At 43.0% G+C, this 18596-nt stretch overlaps 1 protein-coding gene across 6 annotated transcripts in view; it reads left to right on the top strand.

The window, feature by feature from the left end:
- The first annotated feature begins 5179 nt into the window (after positions 1-5179).
- add3a (adducin 3 (gamma) a) overlaps positions 5180-18596 on the top strand; it is a 194152-nt gene continuing 180735 nt past the window's right edge. For 2 of the 6 annotated variants that reach the window (XM_036565155.1, XM_036565156.1), the window contains exon 1: positions 5198-5308. The gene's annotated coding sequence lies outside the window, so the exon portion shown is untranslated. Of the gene's footprint in view, positions 5309-6067; positions 6256-18596 lie in introns of all 6 variants that reach the window. The other 4 variants (XM_036565150.1, XM_036565149.1, XM_036565148.1 and 1 more) reach the window with 4 other exon arrangements.

Genomic DNA, 18596 nt, shown 5'->3' with positions numbered 1-18596 from the left:
TTATAAATAAATGTAAAGGTAAGATCTTAGTTTAAAGCCATTTGAATGTATTATGGTCATTTTCTTCATAACAAGCATAAAAAATCTCTAATAGTATGCTAATGTCTTGATAGCTACCTAGCTAAATTTCCCGTTCCACCTTAAATAGTCTGGCAATACTGACCCCTGAAGTGCCAGAATGGAACTGATCCATCATTTAAGATGGAACGAGAAAATTCGAACAAGCAATTGGTGAATATCTGACTTCAGCTTCATATCACTGAAGAATTAGGGGTGGGTGATAATAAATAATTGCCCCCCTCTTTGAAGGCATATGATGCCCTAAACGTAACTAAAGTCCCAGCAGTGAGGAGCTGAACTTTACCCTCCTCTGCTGTCACTGCAGACTGGCAGGGTCGCCTACAGAGCAGCGCTAGTAGCTGTTAATGAAATGATGATCTTTTTATCTGAGGGTCTCGTTTCATAGAGGAAGATTTCAACCACTACCCATGTAACTCCGTTCTAAGGGACAAGGAGACACTCGGAAACAAGGGGTAGGGGTAAAAGTGAGAAATGGGACTGAGCCTTAGTATCATTATGTTTGTTGAAAACCTCCTGGAGCATAACAGATTGACAGACAGATGTGCAGACAGATGGATAGATATGTAGATAGCACAGAATAATTTCAGTGTTTCACATTTGGATAGATGGATGGATGGATGGATGGCTCTATCTAAAACATGTCAGTATATTCCAAAAGAACATATTGTGACACAGTATATTTCACTCTGGCAATGACAGATGGAGTAAAGGAAAGTGTGAAATATTGTCTGTCTCAGTTGTAAGTGTGTTTCTCTCTCTGATGACAGTGAGTGAGATGGGCAGTTGTAACATGTCACCAGCTGTAAAAAGCCCGGTCAGTCAATCTGGTTAAAGATAGCACTGTGGGGGCTATTTCTGGAAGAGCTGCTTTGGGCACCTCTTCATTCATGGGCCCTTCAGAAGAGCTATTTCTGACCCTGATTACAGTCATGAGAGGGAGACGTGCTCCATGACCTGAGAGAGAGAGAGAGAGAGAGAGAGAGAGAGAGAGAGATACACAGTATAGATTGAAATCCTATAAGCTAGACGTGAGGAGACATTTTAGGACCTTTTATTTAAGATTTCATTTCTTTGGGGAGTGTTGAAAAGTTATCAAGTGGTAAATAATATTCTGTAATTATTCGTTTATGATAATCAAATTCAATTAAATAATATCATATTTGATATTGATAAATCATCGGCCTGAGATTTGAGCACCAGTTTTCAAGGCGTTCTAGATGTTAATTGTGTTATAACTTCGTTCTTTGTCACACCTGCTGTTGACAGTGCCCAGTGGAGAAACATAAATGTTAAACGTTAAATATCAGGCTGAATGTCGTGGGTCTGAAAACGACGTCGTGTTTCGACAGACGTGATTCTGTAAGTTTGCTAGTGCAGTTAGTTCAGAGTTCAGCTCCAGTCCTGAAACCCCTGCACTGCATAACTGTGGTTTCCTGGTTAAAATACCTGATATTATTAGCTAATTAATCCCTTCTTGAGCTGAACGAGGTGAACAGCAGAGAGAAACACTAAACTATACAGTGCAGCGGCTCCAAACCTGGAGTGAAAACACTGAATTAAAGGTCTGCGTGTCTCTCGTCTCTCGGCTTCTGTCACGTCCTGCAGGTGAATCATTCACAAAGCTGATTGAAGGCGCCGCGCAGCGCAGTCACTCCCTGATTCGGTCCTCACAATTATACTATATATTATATGACTATACAGTGTGACGTCACATGAATACCCCGTGTTTTCAGCTACGTCTTGCAAAGTCTTTGTTTGGTTGTCTTCCTTCTGAGCTGTGTTCTCTTGTAGCCTTCTAGTTTTCTTGGATGGTATTTCGACTGCGATTTCTGGCGAGTGTTTTGGGGGACTGTCTACTATTGTTCCATTTTGATATGGTTGGCCTTCCCTGGCCCTTTTGTTCACCTCTCCTGATCTTGCTCTCAATAAATTGCACTTGGTGTGAAGTTCTACATGACAGTTCTAGATGTTGTACAACATCATCAGACATCAAGGAATCATCTACGTTCTGAAAAAATCTTCATTTTCTTTCTTCATTTTTCATGTCTTCATACTAATGCGATGAAACCTGAAGTTCAGAGACTCTAAGGCTATGTTCACATTACAAGCCTCGTTGCTCAAATCTGATTTTTTGCTCAAATCCGATCTCTCTGACAAGATGGTTCACACTCGTTTAGGTAAGTGACTCAAATCTGTCATTAATGTGACGAATCGGCGTCCTGAAATGACCCTCATGACCACATCCTACTCAGTAACGTCACGTGAATGAATCACGTTCATCATCAGCACAAACTAACGAGCAGAACGAGCTTCGCTGAGAAGATCATTAACTCTGATCAGCTCTCAGCTTCATTATTAGAGCGAGACGAAGGAGAAAAAGGTGAGATGAGCTGCTTTTCCACCGTTTACAGGCTTTAACTTCTGTTCGGTGCTGCTGCCATGGTAACGCTGAATGATGGTCACGCGCAGTGGAAAAAGCACATGAATCGGATCTGAGCGTCACATTAAGGTCACATGGCCATAAATCGGATACGTATCCGATCTAGAACCACATATGAAAGTGGCTCAGGTCGGATTTGAAAAGATCAGATTTGTCCACACAGCTCTGAAAACATCAGATCTGAGTCACATTAGGGCAAAAAATCGGATTTGTGCCACTTCAACCTGCTAATGTGAACGTAGCCTTGGTTTCTGATGGTTTTGTAATGTGTTTTGGCTTATGGTTTAACTGGTTACCAGTGGTTGACTCCTATATTGGCAACAGTCTCCCTTCCTGAATGCTAATATATACATGGTGACACATACAACCAGCACAAACAGTCACTGTTTACATCAGAGACATTACAAATGAGGAGACCGGCCACTGGTTGAAACATGAATGGGAATAATCGGGAATAAACAGTGTCCTGTGGGCAGCGTCCTGTGACCACTGATGAAGTACTAGAGGATGACCAACACAAACTGTGCAGCAGCAGATGAGCTATCGTCTCTGACTTTACATCTACAAGGTGGACTGACAAGGTAGGAGTGTCTAATAGAGTGGACAGTGAGTGGCCACAGTGTTTAAAAACTCCAGCAGCACTGCTGAGTCTGATCCACTCGTACCAGCACAACACACACTAACACACCACCACCACGTCAATGTTACTGCAGTGCTGAGAATGATCCACCACCCAAATAGTACCTGCACTGTGGTGGACCTGTGGGGGTCCTGACCACTGAAGAACAGGGTAAAAAAGTATGCAGAGAAACAGACGAACTACAGTCTGTAACTGTAGAACTACAAAGTGCTCCTATATGGTCAGTGGAGCTGATGGTCAATGGAGGAGTTAAACTCTTCAGACGTCTGGTTCCTATCACCACCACTGCAAGCAATTCTGACTCTGGTTTCTCCAGAATGACACATTTCACAGCAAACCACTCTGAATGACTCAGTTTACTAATTCAATTATGCACAAATTTTGAAAGGTTGGTGGAATTCCCCTTAAAAGGCACACTGGAACAGTAGTAAAAAAGCAGACTGTTTCACTCTGATAGCAAATGAAAAGGAAAAGAATTACCTGTTAAATCCAGGCATCTCTTTATGCCATTAAAATAAACAGGTTTATATTGTGCCTCATTCAGAAAACAGTAGGCTGAAACACTCCTTATAACCTCAGCGTGAATGGGCGGGGCTAAACTGCTGTAGGCTGACGGATATATGTAAATATGTTGTTTTTTGTGACATCACAAAAACAGTGACTACACAATGGACATTTGTGTGGAATGAACAGCACATTTAGAAACTTTAAACAGTTCAACTTAAACTGCTTTGCTTCCAAAAAATGAGGACAGTTCAGTTTTTCATGATATGGGCCCTTTAAGCTCGGCCTAGTTACGCTTCCCTTCAACATTGGCTGTTCTGTATTGTGCCTCGTTCATAAAGCAGTCCAGGCTGAAAACACTCCTTATGACGTCAGCGTGAATGGGTGGGGCTAAACTGCTGCAGGTAGAAAAAAAAGCAGATATATAAATTTGCTGGTTTTTGTGACATCACAGGAACAGTGAGCTCACAATGAGCTGTTTTTGCAGCTTAACTTCCCTTTAGACTGTATGGACTGGGGAGTAAACGTTAATGCTTAAATGCTACTTTAAATTCTTTTATTTAAAAAAAAATAGGGGAATATTTAGTTTTCTACGATGTGGGCCCTTCATCAGAGCGCTCGCCCGCCCTCTAGTGGCCTTTGTTAAAAATGACATGCAATGCCCCACATGGCCATTAGATGGCGACATTTGTTTAAAAAAGAGCCATTTCTCTCGCTTTAATCGTCTGCTGCGATGTGAAGCTCTGAAAACACTGAAATGAGCAGCGCTGTGATTTTTTTTTACATGAGTTGAATAAATCGGTTACATTATGATGACATAAGACGTGCATCATCTATGTTTTTTTCAGCAGGGTGTAATGTTGTTGACGGTAGTTATAAATCTGAAAAACTAAGTTTTCTTTGGGGACTATTTTGCCTCGTTGTAAGACAAAATAGTACCAAAAACGAAACTTATTGTTTCAGATTTATGACTATTTTACCATCATCAACATTGCATATATAAACCCAGAAGACACGTGGTGGTTCACTGGTGGTTTTAGACAGTAGATAAAATGGCTATATTTGTGTTGTAGACATGGTGACCCCTGGTTCCCATCACCACCACTGTAAAGACATCTGAGTCTGTAAGGTTCTCTGCAGGGAGCAATTTGACACCAAACCAGAACGAATGACTGTTTACATGTCAGCGACTGAATTATGGAAAATCGGTGGAATTGCCCTTAAGTATGTTTTTGATCTGTTGCGTTTCACTGAGGTGACGACACGTTTACTGATTAAGTCGTCGTTTTTGGGCCCCTTTATAACCTTTTAAACTCACTTTCGCTCCCTAGATACCCTCACTACGCAGCGGTGGTCGTTTCGAGATTAACGCACTCGCTCCTGCTATATTTTACCCCCCTTTTAAATAGCTGGAGGAACAGACGTTGAGTCCTTCCTGCCACAAAAGGACCCTCTGCGCTGATCTGTATACCATCCGCCGCGGGGATCGATCCGCTCGCTCGAGTTTACAGATCGGACAGAACTTGCGAATCGCCGCGAGCCCCAGTTCAAACCCGCTGTGGGACGGCGCGCGCCCGACTCGCCGCGAGACTGAATGAGAGGAACGGACTGAAAAGAGAAGTTTAAAGAGAGGCGCGATCCAGGTAACGGAACCGGCAGCCGGACTGCGCGAGGCTGAAGTCAGCTCCTTATTCGGTGGCTTCTAGTTAGGATTTCCCCGTTCCACCTTAAATGGGGCAGCAGTTACTATTGGTTCTAATTTTCCCGTTCTACCTTAAATGGTGCAGCAGTTACTGCTTGTTCGAATTTTCCCGTTCCACCTTAAATAGTGCAGCAGTTACTACTTGTTCTAATTTTCCCATTCCACCTTAAATGATACAGCAGTTACTACTTGGTCGACTTTCCCCGTTCCACCTTAAATAGTGCAGCAGTAACTACTTGTTCGAAATTTCCCGTTCCACCTTAAATGGTGCAGCAGTTAGTACTGGTTCGAATTTTCCCGTTCCACCTTAAGTGATGCAGCAGTTACTGCTTTTTCGAATTTTCCCGTTCCACCTTAAGTGATGCAGCAGTTAGTACTGGTTCTTATTTTCCCGTTCCACCTTAAGTGATGCAGCAGTTACTGCTTGTTCGAATTTTCCCGTTCCACCTTAAGTGATGCAGCAGTTACTGCTTTTTCGAATTTTCCCGTTCCACCTTAAGTGATGCAGCAGTTAGTACTGGTTCGAATTTTCCCGGTCCACCTTAAGTGATGCAGCAGTTACTACTTGTTCGAAATTTCCTGTTCTACCTTAAATGGTGCAGCAGTTACTGCTTGTTCGAATTTTCCCGTTCCACCTTAAATGGTGCAGCAGTTAGTACCGGTTCGAACTTCTAAATCTTTGCTGTCGGTTTGTGTTCAGTTCGCACTTCGAGTCGACGGAAAGCTCCGGTTTTAGCCGAGGAGAGACGAAGTTCCCAGCGGACCGGGCTTGTTGTCATCGTTTCTAATCGTCAGTAAACCGTTGATGATCCTCCGTCGGGGTCGGGATACAGACTGCGGTGCTGAGGTTTGGCGGTGTGGCTGAGCGGTCAGTGAGCGGAGGGTGAGGTAAAGTCGGTCTAATATAGACCCTTCAACACGGTTTTATGTGAGAAACTTAATGTGTGGTTTGTGTGGAAGCTAAACTGAGAGGTAGACCAGAGTGACGGTAACTTAACTAGTTCGGAGAGAGAGGAGGAGGAGGAGAAGGAGGAGTGCGGGAGGCGGTGTGGATGCTGTGTTGTGGTCCAGAGTTCAGCTGTTTGTCGCTGGGTTCAGCTTTCTGAGGTGAACTGGCTTAGAAATGGCGCAGTTAATAGAGAAAGTAGACCTGGTGTCTCTCTGCTCAGCCTCCACCTCTCTCTCTCTGCCTGTCTTTCTCTCTCTCTGTCTCTCTCTCTCTCTCAAGTTCAGTGTAGCTTTATCGGCATGACTGTAAGGTCCAGTATGGCCAAAGCATTCTAACAGTGACGACGATCACAATAACAACATAAACATATCACAATAATAATATATCAAATATTATTTATAATAACAGCATTACTGACTATGTTAAAAGGTAGAAAATATTAATTATAAATTTTTTAAAAAATGTATACTTATGTGTAGTGTTGGGGGTATGTGGGGTGGGGATCAGTAGAGTGGGGGCATGTGGGGTGGGGATCAGTAGGGTGGGGGTATGTGGTGTGGGGATCAGCAGAGTGGGGGTATGTCGGGTGGGGATCAGTAGGGTGGGGGCATGTGGGGTGGGGATCACAGAGTGGGGGTATGTGGGGTGGGGATCAGTAGGGTGGGGGTATGTGGGGTGGGGATCAGTAGGGTGGGGGCATGTGGGGTGGGAATCAGCAGAGTGGGGGTATGTGGGATGGGAGTCAGAAGAGTGGTGGTGTGTGGGGTGGGGGTCAGAAGAGTGGGGGTATGTGCGGTGGGGGTCAGAAGGGCAGGGGTCCAAAGGGTTGGGGTATGTGGGGTGGGGGTCAGAAGGGTTGGGGTATGTGGGGTGGGGGTCAGATGAGTGGGGATATGTGGGGTGGGGGTCCGAAGGGTGGGGGTATGTCTCTCTCTTCCCCTCTCTCTCTCTCTCTCTCTCTCTCTCTCTCTCTCTCTCTAACGCTCTCTCCCCGTCTCTCTCTCTCTATCTCTCTCTATCTCTCTCTCTAACCCTCTCTTCCCGTCTTTCTCTCTCTCTCTCTTTGTCTCTCTCTCTCTTTATCCCTATCTCTCCCCATCTTTCTCTCTCTGTCTCTCTCTCTCTATCCCTATCTATCTATCTTTCTCTATCCCTATCTCTCTCTCTCTATATTATGTCTCTCTGTCTCTCTCTCTGTCTCTCTCTCTCTATCCCTATCTCTCCCCATCTTTCTCTCTCTGTCTCTCTCTCTCTCTCTCTATCCCTCTCTCCCTGTCTTTCTCTCTCTGTCTCTCTGTCTCCATCTCTCTTTCTATCCCTATCTCTCCCCGTCTTTCTCTCTCTCTCTCTCTCTCTCTCTCTCTCTCTCTCTCTCTCTCTATCCCTATCTGTCCCTGTCTTTCTCTCTCTATCTCTATCTCTCTCTCTCTATATTATGTCTCTCTGTCTCTCTCTCTGTCTCTCTCTCTCTATCCCTATCTCTCCCCATCTTTCTCTCCCCATCTCTCTCTCTCACTCTCTCTCCATCTCTTCTTGTCTTTCTCTCTCTCTCTCTCTATATATATATATATCTCTATCTTTCCCCATCTCTCTCTCTCTCTGATGAGGGTATCTGAGGTCAGCGGTTGGTGAAGATGTGAGAGGGCGAGAGCTGTGAGTGAAACAGATTCAGGCCGGTTCCTCTTCTGCTGTACCCCTCACACACTGCGGGCAGGGGTGTGTCTCTGTCCCACAGCAGAGGAAGTACAAACTCTCTCTCTTCCTCCTTCACATCATCTTTCCCCCCGTCCTCACCTATTTTTCATAAGGCCTGTATGAATATTGCAGATGCTGTGGCTTCTTTTGCTGCTTTAATGCTCCTGTTTTCGTCTCTCCGTGTGAAGCAGCAGAAGCAGCACTAATCGTCCTTCGTGCTGTGGTAAAGGCACTTTTACAGGCTCTTCATCGTCTGTTAGGGGACATCATGAATATCTCATCGGATCGTTGCAGAAAAGTGTGGAATTGAAACTTGGGCAACACGGCAAAAATATAACATCGTGACACCTGAAGACGTTTTCACAGAGTAGACAGCTCTTTGAAGACAAAATCGCAGTTGAAAATAAAATTCGATTAATTGCCCAGCCCTAACGTATCCTCACAGTGAATGCATTTACATGTACTCAGTAATCCGATCTTAATCAGATTTCTGCAGTCATCTGATTATTCAAATGGTCATGTAAACAGCACACTCTGATTTCTTAGATTCCTTCTAAGAAATCTGATAAAGTGAGCTGGATTTTAGCTCAGTAATCAGATTTCTCAGTGCATGTAAACCCTTACTCTGATTTCTTTCAGATTTCTCGGTTATCCGATTATTTTTTCGTTAATAACTTTTTATTAATTTCGATAGTAGTTATCCGATTATTCAAATGGCCATGTAAACAGCATACTCTGATTTCTTAGATTGGAGTAAGGCCTAGAAATCCGATTAAGAAATCCGATAAAGAGAGCTGGATTTTAGCTCAGTAATGAGATTTCTCAGTGCATGTGTACCCTTACTCAGACTTCTTTTGGACATGTGCGAAAACAGGCCGCGGTACCGGAAATAAGCGAGCAGCGTTGCCGCGAGACGCAGCGAAACGTTTTCGTAGCGACAGTGAAACCAAACACAAAATAAAGGATGTAAATATTCTTCATCTTCTACGTGATGTATGTTCACATTATCTGGTAAAGCGGTGCGATGTTAAAAAAAAGTTTCACGTTACGTTTACGTCACGTCTTCTTCTGTGAGTTTACTGGCCGGTTGCAGAGCAGAAATCTGATTACTGCCTGAATCAGATTTTTAAGTGCGTGTAAACACACTGTCTAAGCCTTAGTTGATACAGTCTTGCTTGCTACAGTGTTGGTGAACACATTTTCTCTGATGCGATAACATTCCAGTGTCTTTCTTCCTCAGCGTACGTGTGTGTGTGTGTGTGTGTGTGTGTGTGTGTGTGTGTGTGAGAGGGAGGGAGGAAGAGACGAAGATACGTATGAAACCATTAGGAAAGCATCAGCTCTTCATCTGAACCTGTCCAAGCGGACAGCATGACTCCATCATTAGCCTCCCCCTGTGTGTCGGCCTTATCAGAAACATATGCGGCGCACACTGACGGAGTTATGGAATGGAAAGTTTTCCTTTGTTATGAGGCCGTGCACGTGTGTGAGTGTGTGTGTGTGTGTGTGAGTGTGTGTGAGTGTGTGTGTGTGTGTGTGTGTGTGAGTGTGTGTGTGTGTTGGTGGATTTGTTTTTATTATCGTAGGTTTCTCTCTTTCTCGTCGGTCTCGGGGCTCCATCTGTGTTTGATTTCTGTTTCCTGTGTTCAGGGCTGTTTTCTGACCGCTCAGATGCAGAGCCTCAGTTGTAGCAGGCTTGATTTATGTGGAGTTCCTGGCCCATACTGGACACAGGGGTGCTGACCTGGGGTCAAATGATACCTTTATACTGAAGTACCTACCTGTATTAGCGCTGGGTGTTATGACAGTGTGTTAGCGTGGACTGACCGGTCACAGTTCCAGATGAATGTGTCAGTGGTTTTGAAGGTGTTCATGTGTTGCAGATCAGTCTTAATCCTGTCTGATTAGTGATTCACAGGTGTGCATTTGTGTGCATGTGAAGCCCAACATACATTTCCAGAAATGGTTAATAAAGTTCTATTCTATTGGAATCTTTTCTATTCTATTGTAGTCTATTTTATTCTATTCTGTTCTATTGTATTCTATTCTATTCTGTTCTGTTGTAGTCTAGTCTTCTGTATTGTATTGTATTCTATTGTAGTCTAGTCTGTTCTATTGTAGTCTATTCTATTGTAGAGTAATCTATTCTATTGTAGTCTAGTCTACTCTATTGTATTCTATTCTATTGTAGTTGTCTATTCTATTATATTATGTTCTCTTCTACTCTGTTGTAGTCTATGTTATTGTAGTCTGTTCTATTGTATTCTGTTCTATTCTATTGTAGTCTACTTAATTCTATTGGAGTATATTCTATTCTATTATAGTCTAGTCTACTTTATTGTATTCTATTGTATTCTGTTCTATTGTAGTCAGTTTTATTTTATTGTAGTATATGATATTGTAGTCTATTCTATTTTAGTCTAGTCTCTTCTACTGTCTATTTTGTGTATTCTATTGTATTGTAGTTTATTCTTTAGAACCTTTGAAAGACTTTGTATGATTTGTTATTGTTCAGATTGTTTGGCATATTAAAAAAACTGATAACTTTATTGCTTCTTACAATAATCGTTAGATTAGTTGATTTCTAATATCGTAATTTCTAAACATCTCAAAAATGAGTGCTGCTGATATGGTAAAACTTCTCAGAGCACTGATCTGGGTGAATTTTGGCCTTTTACAGTTTCCTGTATTCAGGGCTGAGGCCTTTTACACGGTCAGGAATACGTTTGGGACCGGGGCCCGGATGGTAGATCAGTTCCAGCCCTGAGACACTTCATAAATACGGGCTCAGATGCTAGATCAGCACTATCACCCAGAGACTTGATAAATATGGGCACGGGCCGAACGACCACACCTAAATGGCTTTCAGATGCTTTCGGCTCAGCGTGTTCGCTGGAGCCCCTGACTTTGGACGGATATTCCTTAATGTGACGCTCAGATCAGAATTCATGTGCTTTGTTTCACTGCGCCATCATTCAGCGTTACCATGGCAGCAGCGCCGAACAGAAGTTAAAGCCTGTAAACAGTGGAAAAGCAGCTCATCTCACCTTTTTCTCCTTCATCTCGCTCTAATAATGAAGCTGAGAGCTGATCAGAGTTAATGATCTTCTCAGCGAAGCTCGTTCTGCTCGTTAGTTTGTGCTGATGATGAACGTGATTCATTCACGTGACGTTACTGAGTAGGATGTGACCATGAGGGTCATTTCAGGACGCCGGTTCATCACATTAATGACAGATTTGAATCACTTAACTAAACGAGTGTGAACCATCGCGTCAGCAATCGGATTTGAGCAAAAAATCGGACTTGAGCAACGAGGCTTGTAATGTGAACATAGCCTTATTTATTTAACTAACTAACTAATTAACTAACTAACTTTTGTGTACGGCGACACAGTGGCTCAGTGGGTAGCTGTCGCCTCACAGCAAGAAGGAACTGGGTTTGAGTCCCCGGCCGGGCAACCAGGATCCTTTCTTTGTGGAGTTTGCATGTTGTCTGCGTGGGTTTCCTCCCACAGTCCAAAGATATGCGGTCAGGCCATTTGGAGATACTAAAGTGGCCCTATGTGTGTGTGTAAATGTCTGTGTGTCTTCCCTGTGATAGACTGGCGGCCTGTCCAGGGTGTTTCCTGCCTTCCGCCCAATGACCGCTGGGATAGACTCCTGCGACCCAGAAGGATAAGCAGCATATGAAATGAATGATTTTTTACGTATGTTGAATATGTTCCCACAGTTTTGCTGGTGCATGTTTGCAAAGGTCAGAATAACAAAACATCACGATAAATATTTTGTATTGTATCAGTGCCCTCGAACATCATGATGTTCTGTTAATGCCATATCACCCACCTCACTGATAGTACAGCTTGATTAGGGCAAGAACTATATTAACTATATTAATAATCACGTAATCCATTGATTATTTTTATGATTAAACCCTTTAATGGCCTCTGGCAGGCCCAAAGTTTTATTACACACTTCTATATCCTAGGAATAGCTCAGGCAGTTTGCATTGAGGTTCCTGTAGTCACTGAATAATAAGCCTTAGTGTGTAATAAACCTAAGATTTTACAGGGTTAATAGCTTAAATAAATGGGCGTGGCTTAGGCTGTTTCTCACTGTGAGAGACCAGAGAAAGGAGGATCATGCAGATTTTGATCATTGATTTTAAAAGTAATGAATTATTAAAGTTAGCTGAGTAATCCTGGCAGTCCTAGTATTGTTGCATCCCTGGTACTGCAATAATCTCTGTAACGTGAGAATGCCAGCGGTCATGGCTGCAATCTTCCTCTCTGACGTCTCTGTGGGCGTGGCCAAAGTTCCCTGCCCAGCTGCCCCGTCCCCCCAACCCTTTCACCAGTGAAATTCCTTCAAGCACAGAACAATTTGCATACATATTGGAAAGCCTTTGGCATGGTTATGAGGTTGCCGAAGCTTTGACCAGAATGAGGTGGGATAAAGAAGCGTTTGATCGCTGTGCCACTGATGTCCTCATGCTTGATTTGAGTGACCAGCCTTTCAGTTTCAGTTAAAAAGTCCTGATGAAGAATGTTGATGTTAGAAATGCTGTAAAGGCCAGGCTGGTCAGGGCTTTTAGTGTTTAGAGGCTTGATCAGTTTGACGAAGCTGCTCAGAGTGGTCTAGTTTGATGAGTTAATGATGTTTTGGGGTGTGCGGTGTGGGCTGAGGGTGGCCCCTTCAGACACGCCAGCAGACATGTTCCAGGTCAGGGGTTTAATGAGCCCAATCACTGTCATTTCACGTCTGCTGGAAGCAGCTAAATGATTCCCATCTGGATGTCTGTCTGTGTTTCTCGCTATCTGAAATGTGGGTTAAAAGTTAATGCTTCCTTATATAAGAAAGTGTAGCATGTGTAATAATAATAATAATGATAATAATAATAATAATAACAATTTTTATTTATATAGCACTTTTCATGCCAGTGGCAGCTCAAAGTGCTTTACAGACAGGTGATAAAACATAGTTATAGAAGAAATCATTAATATTTATTTAGGATCAGAAGAAAATGAAAAAGATCAAATTAGAAGATAATCACCACGAGACATAGAGTTTTAATTAAATGCTAAGTTTAAGAGATACGTTTTTAGATGCTTCTTAAAAGTGAGCACTGAGCTTTCCTGTCTAATAAAAGGTAGAATTGAGTTCCACAGTTTAGAAGCATGATAACTGAAAGAGTCTCTCCATGTTTCTGTATTTTACAGTGGGTATTTTTGAAGGCCACTATCTGCAGATCTTAGATTACGTGCTGGAACATAAACAGACAGACACTCTGCCATGTAAGCAGGTGCTTTAAGGTCATTTTGAGCTTTAAAGACTGGTAGCAGAACTTTAAAATCTATCCTGAATGATACAGACAGCCAGTGCAGATGTTTTAAAACGGAAGTGATCTGATCTCTGTGTTATGTTTTTGTTAGGATGCGTGCGCTGCATTTTGTACAAGTTGTAAGGGATGTGTAGTTTTCTTAGGAAGTTCATTATGAAGATCATTACAGTGATCGACTCTGCTGTAACAAATGCATAAACAAGTTAGAGAAAGGCCGAACTTTAGCGACAGTTCTCAAATGATAAAAAGCTACTTTAGTGACTGTGTTTATATGCGGGATACATCAGAATCTAAGATCACACCCAGGTTTCGTACTTCAGGTTTGGTAGATGAAGCTAAAGAATCAAGTTTCTCATAAATCATTTTTCTCTGAGTTTCTGTACCAACAATCAGTATTTCAGTTTTTTCATGATTTAATTGTAGAAACTTTTGCGACATCCACTGAGAAATATCTGACACACAACTGGTTAGTCTGTCTACAGAGTCTTGATCTTCAGAATGTATAACTGGGTGTCGTCAGCATAGCTATGAAAATTTATATTATGCTTCCTAATGATATCAACTAGAGGTAGCATGTAAAAAGAGAAAAGAAAAGGCCCTAAGACTGAACCTTGAGGGACTCCACAAGAAATGGCTAATCTTTTTGATGAATGATTTCCAGGTGAAACCATGAACTGTCTATTACCTAAATATGATTTAAACCATTCTAAAACTGTGCCCGAGAGGCCGACCCAGCATTCAAGACGCTGGATTAAAATCTTGCGGTCTTGTGGTGTAGGAAATAAAACACTGTATCTAAGCTAGCTGAGTGTTTTTCTCTCCATCAGAGGTGGGAGAAGAAGAGGTGAAACATGATATTAATGATTTTTCCCTACCCGCGGGTGCGCAGTGACGTTATCAGCAATCAGAAGACGTCTTAAGGCCTCAGCATACTTCTTGCGAAATGAAATTCCCGAAGGTTGCATGAAGCCGAACGCACCTTACAGGCTTGCATACTTTCTGCGCTTTCGTGTTACCTGTCACATTAATGCACACTATGACATTTCAGCCCAATCCCATTTCACCCCTCACCCCTGCCACTTAGCCCTTAGCCCTCGTTCTGCACGTTCATGTCTAGGGGTAGGGTGTCCCAATTTTTGTTGAGATAGTATTAAATTTCAAATACTGTACTTTCATAATGCTGAATGCATTAATAAACTGAAAATGGAGACATGAACATTTTAACATAAGGCACATTTTCATCCACTATTTTTGCTGTATCAGAAAGTGAGACACCACTGTAATGTATAGAATCGAATTATAAACTTTGTAAATCGTTACACTCAAAAGTAATATACTTTGTGTTTAGATAAGCTGTTGTCCTCTAATCTTTCGTTAAATCATTCTAGCAAAAATATGCAGTTCAGTACATTTAAGCTTCAGTGAAAAGTCTAGAACTAAGGTAGCTTTGGTGTTTGTCAGTCTGAGTGAAGTGTTTTTGCCCAGAGGAGCAGTCGTTCTGGCCTTTTGTCTGGGGCCGAGCGCTTTGAACCAGGGAGGATCTAACAGAGAAAGCCCAGCCTGCATGTGGTGGCATTTCAGAGAGTACAGTCTGATCTGTGTGGAGCTCTATGGAGCGCTGCTCAGAGCTGGGTGCTATGCAGCTCTGTGTGTGAGCAAGCGAGAGAGAGAGGGAGATGTATGGTGGTTCAGTGACCCTGCCAAGAACATGCCTTTCCCCTGTCTTTCTCTTTATGGAGTCACATCTTTGTGAAATTTAATGAAGGCCATAAACATATCAAAGCTGAGTATAATGGGGCCAAGCGCTGCCAGGCTACCAAGGCCTGAGTTCATCAGGCCCGTGACGGGCCTTTTGTGCAACATGGCACAATTTAAGAGCCAAGCTTGGCGTCTGTGGCTTTTCCCTAGGGGGCAGATTTTTGTGTTTCCCAGTACTCTATTCATAGTTGGTCAAGTGCATTGTGGGGCCAAAACTTGATATGGAGGTCCAAGAGTTTGTACCACTTGCATGTTTTTTGTGAAATCAAGGGTGTTAATAGTGAGTGTTAAATACTCTTTAACTGTATTGGTTGGAACATTGCTGTGAGGATTTGATTGCATTCAACCACAAGAGCGTTCATGACAGGTACTGATGTTGGATGATTAGTTCTGGATCACTCCAGCTCACCCCTAAGGTACTGGATGCAGTTTCACTCACTGCTCCACAGCCCAAGGCTTTATACCCCTCTTGCCCGTGTTAGGCGCTGGGTGACCTCATTAGGGCTGCGCTAGAGCATCCAATTCTACTGGTCAATACTTTTCCATTTTCATTAGAGAAATAAATTAGTTATTAGATGGTAGATGAGTATGTGGTGTTTCTTCATGTGATCGAATCAAGGTTTCTTCTTCTTGCTCTCAGAGAGTTTTTCCTTGTTTCCCTGGCTTGATCATTTGTGGCTTGTGCCTTGAGGCCTGTGGCTTTAAGATCAACAGATAAATGCAAAGCGTCTATTTTCACCTCAGTTAAAGGTGGAGTCGGTGATTCTAGAGAAAGACTGCTGATATTTGATCTCAACAGCAAAACAAATACACCCGTTCCTTTCAGTGCACCTTCAGAAGCTCGCACATGACCAAAGTAAGCAACCCTGGCCTAGCAAACATGTTTTTGGCAATAGAACCCATCGCAAATGTTGTACGGACAGATATGACAACGTTAGAGCGAACGACGACACAGCAAGCAGTGTAACTAACATTGGCAAGGTTGTGGATTAGCAAACTGTTGCTACAGTTGCTGCTGCGAAGCTAACCTGTTGAGATTAGCTGTCACATTTGGAAATGGGACAAAACAATACTGACAAATTGGTTCTGTGAATCAGCAAAAGTTAATATTACTCACCTGTCAAGCAAAAAGAGAGCAGCCTCCTCATCCGTTTTCATACCTTTCACCTCTCAATGAAGCTGAAGTCAGCTTCTTTTTCGGCAGCTTCTTGTTTGAATTTTTTTGTTCCACCATAAATGGTTATATGGTTAACAATTTAAGGTGGACCGCCTCAGAGTGCCCCACCATTTAAGGTGGAACACCCCTGTTGCGTCATTCAGTTCAAACCACTTTTTTAGTTTCCCATTTACAGAGCCAGGGCTGTGTACGAACATGGGATTTTTTTTTATATTGCACACAGAATGGACAGCTAGCAGAGTGAATTTGATGAGAAGTGTACTGGACTAACATCGCTTACTGAACTTTTAACCCTACTCATTTTACTTCATCTCATACCTTTTAGCAGCAGTTAGAGAGTTAGTTAGCTAATAGCAAATGATAAATTCCCTTTCTGCGATCTAGCACTAGGCACCAGAGACCTTCTGGAGGCATGGTGCTTCTCCTGCAGTGCGCAGTAGCCTTTAGCCAGCTATAGTAGACAAAACAGATCAGCTCTAACCAAAACAGAAGGCCGAGGTTCTGCACTGCCCTCTAGTGGATTATACAGGGCCTGAAATTCATTTTTTTATACACTTTGTGGGGGGGAATACTACTTGTGAGCTTAACTATAGGTCTTACCTTGTCCCGTTCTTTTTTGAAAGTGTTTTGAAAGAAGGACACTCCAACAGTTTCATGAATTTAACCAGCCAAATCACCAAATTTTGAATGAGCCAATTCGTTTTCTGCTGTAAAGTAGGTGTTTCTGAGAAGCCCTTCGTTTCCTCCTCACACTGCAACTGCACAGCTTCAGTAGCATTAGCCATCACATTCTGTGCCAAATCTGCCTCACGCTTTCTTTTCAAGGCTGTGGTATGAGAATCGCTGTCTGAGAGACGCGTTAAAGCTGATGGTTTGTAACGTCGGCTGGTAAAAGGCGAAGCACCGTACATTTTACAAATCGAGCAGCTCATTTCACCGCTGTTGAGTTCGGTTCACAGAGATATTCTGAGCCAGTTAGTCTGACACTTGTCTTTGTGCTGCTGCTTCACCTCACTAACGTTACTGTTACCTGACTGAGGATCCTGAGGATTAACACTGTTAGCGCTGACATATCTAGCACTGCTGTTTGCGCACTTTCAGGTTCCGGTGTTTCTTTCTGAGCGGGTTCCGCTTCAGATGATGTAGATTAACGTTTTAGCCAGCGGTCTTTTTGCATGCCTTCAAGTCCACATCTTTGAAACCTGTCTGTAAATGTTAGCGGGAGGTGCTGCAGCAGCGGAGGGCGCTCTTAGGATCTTAGATAGAGGGAGAGCGAACACCAAGTGTGTAGTCCAGAGCGGAAGTTGGTCCGTTCGGCCAGTCGCCCACATTCCACACTGGTGCAAACATTGGCTGAACATTATTGATCATCGCTGTAAACGTCTGGGGGAATTTCCCGCATTGTAAGTGTTAGATTTGCGGAAATCGACGAAATTATGTGCAATACCCACAATCCTGCACTGAAATTTAGGCCCTGAGTACAAAGTTCGGGCATCTCATGGTTCTTCAGTATTTGATTGTAGAACAGTAGAGAGAAGCTTATATGCATATATCAAAATCCATATACTTTCATGCGAGGTATTTTTGATGCAGTATATCACAATCCCAATATCAGTGGTGTCTCAGGGTGGTATTGTCTGTATGCCGCCCTAATGACTGAGCACACTCTGTATTTTGGAATTCGGTTGTTTATACATGAAGCTCCCCAGTGTGAAGCCCTGAGGGTGTGTGTGCAGATGCTGCAATGTGTGTATTCCTCCCTTTTGGCAATAACAGATCAGGTTTCTCAGGAATGTAAAGGCAAATGCTGGCACCTTCAGGTGTACAGTGCAGAGCAGTCTGAGTGTGTCTCAGGAGAACATAGGTGTGCTTATCACACTCATACTGTACAAGCTGAAGAAACACCACTGTTTCTACAGACAAGCAGTGACGCATTTGGCGGCCTCTGTTAAAATCTGGCACTATAAAGTCATCAACAACACTCTGTGATTATTGTTTTTAGCCAGTGAGCGTGTGGTTTTATATGCACAGTTCACTAAATTAGTCCGACTGTGTATGTGTGACCCTCTGACCGTAGCAAAGGGTGTGTGAGGCATCCCTCCTGTGAGGAAATGTGCTGTATCAGTGCGATTGCGAAAAATAAGGGGACTATATATATAACAGCTCACGGGCCTGTGGAGTCACACCCTGCTCTTGGTTCCTGTTTGTGACGGTTTATCACTCAACAGCGAAATAGCTGCAGCACCACATAAACTAAGCCAACCTCAGCTTAGATCCACTTCCTCCTGAAAGAGTTAGGCTTCGTTCCGAGT

The sequence above is a fragment of the Colossoma macropomum genome, unplaced genomic scaffold, assembly GCF_904425465.1.
Source record: "Colossoma macropomum unplaced genomic scaffold, Colossoma_macropomum, whole genome shotgun sequence".
NCBI lineage: Eukaryota > Metazoa > Chordata > Actinopteri > Characiformes > Serrasalmidae > Colossoma > Colossoma macropomum.
The sequence above is the reverse complement of the archived record's forward strand: the minus strand, read 5'-3'. Positions and strand labels throughout refer to the sequence as shown.